The sequence below is a fragment of the Cebidichthys violaceus genome, unplaced genomic scaffold, assembly GCF_023349555.1.
Source record: "Cebidichthys violaceus isolate CVI_PGR_0920_01 unplaced genomic scaffold, fCebVio1.0.p SCAF_76, whole genome shotgun sequence".
NCBI classification, from domain to species: Eukaryota; Metazoa; Chordata; class Actinopteri; order Perciformes; family Stichaeidae; genus Cebidichthys; species Cebidichthys violaceus.
Genome location: NW_027176960.1, coordinates 140,001 through 145,000, shown reverse-complemented (window position 1 = coordinate 145,000; position 5,000 = coordinate 140,001). Strand labels below are relative to the sequence as shown.

The following is a 5,000-nucleotide window of genomic DNA, read 5'->3' as shown; positions in this document are numbered from 1 at the left end:
ACTACTAACACTACTACCACTACTACTACTAACACTACCACTATTACCACCACCACCACTACTACTACCACCACTACTACTAACACTACTACCCACTATCACCACTACTACTACTACCACCACCACCACCACCACTAACACCACTACTACCACTAACACTACTACCACCACCACTACTACTACTAACACTACTACCACTAACACTACTACTACTAACACTACCACTACTACTACCACCACCACCACCACCACTACTACTAACACTACTACTACTACTACTAACACTACTACCACTTCTACTACCACTACTACTACCACTACCATCACTACTACTACTACTAACACTACTAACACTACTACTACTACTACTACCACTACTACTACTAACACTACTACTACTACTACTACTACTACCACTACGACCACTACTACTACTAACACTACTACCACTACTACCACTACCACCACTACTACTACTACTAACACTACTACCACTACTACTACTAACACTACTACTACTAACACTACTAACACTACTACTAACACTACTACTACTAACACTACTACTACCACTACTACCACCACCACCACCACCACCACCACCACTACCACTACTACCCACTACTACCACTACTACTACTAACACTACTACTACCACTACTACCACCACCACCACCACCACCACCACCACCACCACTACCACTACCACTACTACCCACTATCACCACTACTACTACTACCACTACTACCACTTGTTTATTTGTAACATTTCCTCGTCGTGATGAAAAGTAGAATGTCAGAATGACAAACAACCAGACGTTCAGACTCTCAGCCTGCTGCATAAAAGCTTCTGTAAAACTTTAAACCTGAAATTTTCCTTTTTAATAAACAACAGTAATTTTAAATTTAAGACAATATGATAAACATGTACAGAACCCAGAATTGAATGGCCTGCCGACAGCTAAGACTCATGGGAAATGTAGTTGAATGCAAATAAAATTGGTGTTTTAGCTCGTTAAAGTTTCTCATTAGAAACAAAAATGTTCTCACTAATTCTTTATTTTTAAATGTAGTTGATGTTTTTCACACGTCTCACATTAAATTTAAATATGTATACAGTATATACACATATATTTATGTTTTGACATGTTGAGACATATTGAGCATTTTGTTCTTTGTTCTCTAACATAAACTATGGAGTTTTTATATTATCCGTCTTCACAAATAAGAGAAAAGATGAGGAGCTTCTTTTCTGTTTTGCATGAAATCAACTGCTGTCTGTAATGAAAAAAAAAATCAATTTTCATGATCTTAAATGTCACACAGATAAAATCATAAATCTCCCAATGGACCATACAGGTAAAGTAAACTCTCACCGTGATGAAGACACACTAAACAGACTTAAAATGTAGCCTAGACCTCATGTAAAGCCAATGATAATATCAATGTTTCATGGTTTCATACCAGAGAGTCAGGTTTGGAGCTTGGGTGTAAAGTAGTATGAGGCAGAGGAAGAGGAGGTCTGTTTTCTTCCACCTGAACAGCTCCTCTGGACGCTCGTGTTCAGCAGTACGGAGTCACCGACAGCACCAGTGCGTTACTGAGAGCGTGACTGAAGCTCAGCAATAAAAGGAGTGGGATCTCTGAGCCATGGGAGGGAGGAAGAGCAGGGGAGAAAATAACAGACGTGGGGAAGGAATGAGGAGGAGGAGGAGGAGGAGGATGGTGTTGCCCTACTTTTCATATCCAGCTCCTGTCTGGTTCAGGCTTTCCCAAAATCTCTGGTTTTCCCCAAACGGAGATGAAACTGCGTCAGAAAGGAGAGTGAGATTTCACAGCAGATCTCCTGCGTCAGTGAACATGTTATTGTTTTGTCGTGCGGTCGGACCTGAAGTTATTAATATTGGTGTGAAATCAAAACCGCTTCATCTCCACAGCTGGGTAGTCAGCTAGCTAGTCTCTGGAGCTCCTTGTCACATGCTGAGTCAAGATGTCTCCGAGTGCAAAGAGGAAGTAGTGGAACATTAGCATGAAAGCAAGAATCAGCAAGATAGCCAAGCTGAACACTCATCTCTGTAATAGTTCAGCCTATAGGCAGAAGGCTAAGCTACACTAAAGCTAACATGTTCACTACTCAAACAGAACTCCTCTGAGGATAATCCCGTCTGTTAAGTTCTCTTCAGTATCTCAGGGATCCAGTATCATAAGGTCTGCTTTTATTCTGAAGCTTTTGCTTTAAGATATAAGACTTTGTCTCATCGACAGGATCAATAAGCTGCACACGACCCATCAGAAGTGAACAAAACAAACTCCATAACCGTCCACACACACACACACACACACACACACACACACACACACACACACACACACACACACACACACACACACACACACACACACACACACCTCATCAAACACACCTTCATTGCAGCTGACAAAGAGCTGTTTTACTGTTGTGAAACTCTGCTGCAGGAATAATCCTCTCTCAGTGATTATGTGTCTTTCTGACAGCAGGAGACATTTTTCACTGAGGACAAAAAAAACAACAACAACTAGTTTAACGACTGAATAACAAGCGTGAGACGATAATATCCAGAGAGTGAAGTAGAAACACTTCTTCTAAAGCTACAGGTGATTCAGTAATAAGGTTAACCTTTATAAATGGATGCTGACAGAGTTAACAAATATCACTCTGTGTGTAAAGCTCAAGCTGTTTACCATAAAAACATTATTTTCACTATTTATTCAGCGGTGGAAATGTTCTTTTAAGCACCCTGCTGCTCAAAATTAAATCAAATGAAGTATTTCTCTGATTATTAACAGAAAAAACAGGATGAACTGTTTGAATGTCTGCAGAGATTCTGCAGCACTCAGGGATTTCATTTTCTGTTCATTAAATCTGGTTCTTTAGCTCTATTTGTTATACGAGTGTCTTCTGTAAATAAACTCTCAACGTGAGCTCAGTGTGTTTACAATCTGAAGCTGAAGGACTTATTTATTTCACTCTATTTGGCTCTTTTGTGGTTTAATTGTCTGGTCAGAGAGTTGAGCTGCTTCACCAGATAAATCATAAACCTCCGATTCATTAAATCCAGAGAGCAGCAGTATCAGGGTTAAAGGTGATGTTCAATAATATGAATAACAGTGTGTTTTCTCTTTAAGAAGGTTAATTGTAACATGTCGGTCGCCTAAAAAGTTCTAATTCAGCGTTCAGTTGTACTCCACCTTCTTGTGTCACAACAGGCAACAATCAAGGTGGCGACGGCCAAAGACCAAGATGGCGACGGCCAAAATTCCAAAATAAAAGCTTTAAAATGTTGGTCCACAAACCAATGGGTGACGTCAGAATGACCACGTCCACTTGTTATATACAGTCTTTGGTAGGAACACATCAGCAACAACAACAACGTCCTCAGGACTAAGAGAGGAAGGCAAAGTGTTCTGAAATCTTCATAAGATGTGATGTCAAATGTTATTGAATATAGAACGATGTTTCTATTGTTCCAACTGTACGAGGCTTCACAGGAAAACTAACCCGGCATGTAAAAAGTGTTTATTGAACTCTGAGATTCTGTTCGACCTCCCGAGAGCCACGGCGTTAAAAAGGTGTAACTCACCGTCCGATGTGGCATTTAATCTCAATTGAGCCAAAATGGCCGAAGGCTGTGTGACATTGCGGTGACATTAAGCAGCAGTAATGGGTGACAAATGTCTCTTCAGAGGAGAGTAAATCCAGCGGAGGAAGGACACGCACTGTAAACATGATGATACGGAGCATCGAACAAAATCTCCATTTTTTACATTTTTTGTTCTCTCTCTCTCTCTCTCTCTCTCTCTCTCTCTCTCTCTCTCTCTCTCTCTCTCTCTCTCTCTCTCTCTCTCTCTCTCTCTCTCTCTCTCATTAAACACCGGTTTAGCTGCTCTTCTACAAACAAGAGGCGACTCTGCAGCTGCGATCCATCATCTTTACTCCCTAACGAACTTACAAAGACACACACAGATATATCCACTTAAAGACGCACACTGACACAAATGAGAAACTTTTTTTTTTTTTTAGGCAAACACAGTTGATGCTGCAACATATACGAGTAGTAGAAGAAGAGAGTACAGATGAAAGAGCAGCTGTGACGCAGTTCAGGTTTCTTTTATCTCTTATTTCTGCATGTAAAAATGAATCCTGGAGCTTGAATGAAGTAGCTTTCCAAACGAATTATCCACCGGTAGCTCCTGTTATAAGTGTACTCATACATGTACACACAACTATCACTGGATTACTGTGATTACATATATAACACTGTATGGATCTGCACACAGGGGAGGAAACCTGAAGCCAGAGGCCTCATCTACAGCCTGGAAGTATATATACACACTGTGTGTGTGTGTGTGTGTGTGTGTGTGTGTGTGTGTGTGTGTGTGTGTGTGTGTGTGTGTGTGTTATGGATTTCTCCAGAAGCCTGTAGTATTGCAGCAGAGTTGTAACAAGGAGCATAACTCCTCCTCTGATGCATTTAATCCATGAGTCAGCGTGGGCGAGATGCAGAGGAGAAAACACAGTAAACCTCGTCCTCCACGACCAATCAGATCTCAACTCAGTCCTAAAGCTGCATTCTCTCTAGTGTCCAGCAGGGGCGACTCCTCTGGTTGTATAGAAGTCTAGTCTAAAATGACTCTACTTCTCTCTTGATTTATTCCCTCAGTAAACATTGTAAACATGAGTTTATGGTCTCAATCTCTAGTTTACTTATTATTCACTCCAGGAACGTAAATATTTATTAAAAGAAAAACAAACAGTAGCACTAAAAATTATATGTTAGAGCTCTGCCTATAGTATACCCTATATATATATATATATATTTGATTCTCACTATTGGACTGTGATGAATTGTGGTTCATCGTTCGTGTTCCCGTCAGGATGAACCCGAACAATCATCCATCTTTTTCCTCATGTTTGGTTTCTCTTTGATCCACTTCCTGTTTTCACAGGCTCATATTTATTT

General features: G+C 40.4%; 1 protein-coding gene across 1 annotated transcript in view; it reads right to left on the bottom strand.

Annotated features, from left to right (window-relative positions):
* The window catches only part of lyrm4 (LYR motif containing 4), a 19,408-nt gene that overhangs the window by 10,259 nt on the left and 4,149 nt on the right, over nt 1-5,000 (bottom strand). The gene's annotated exons all lie outside the window — the stretch shown is intronic.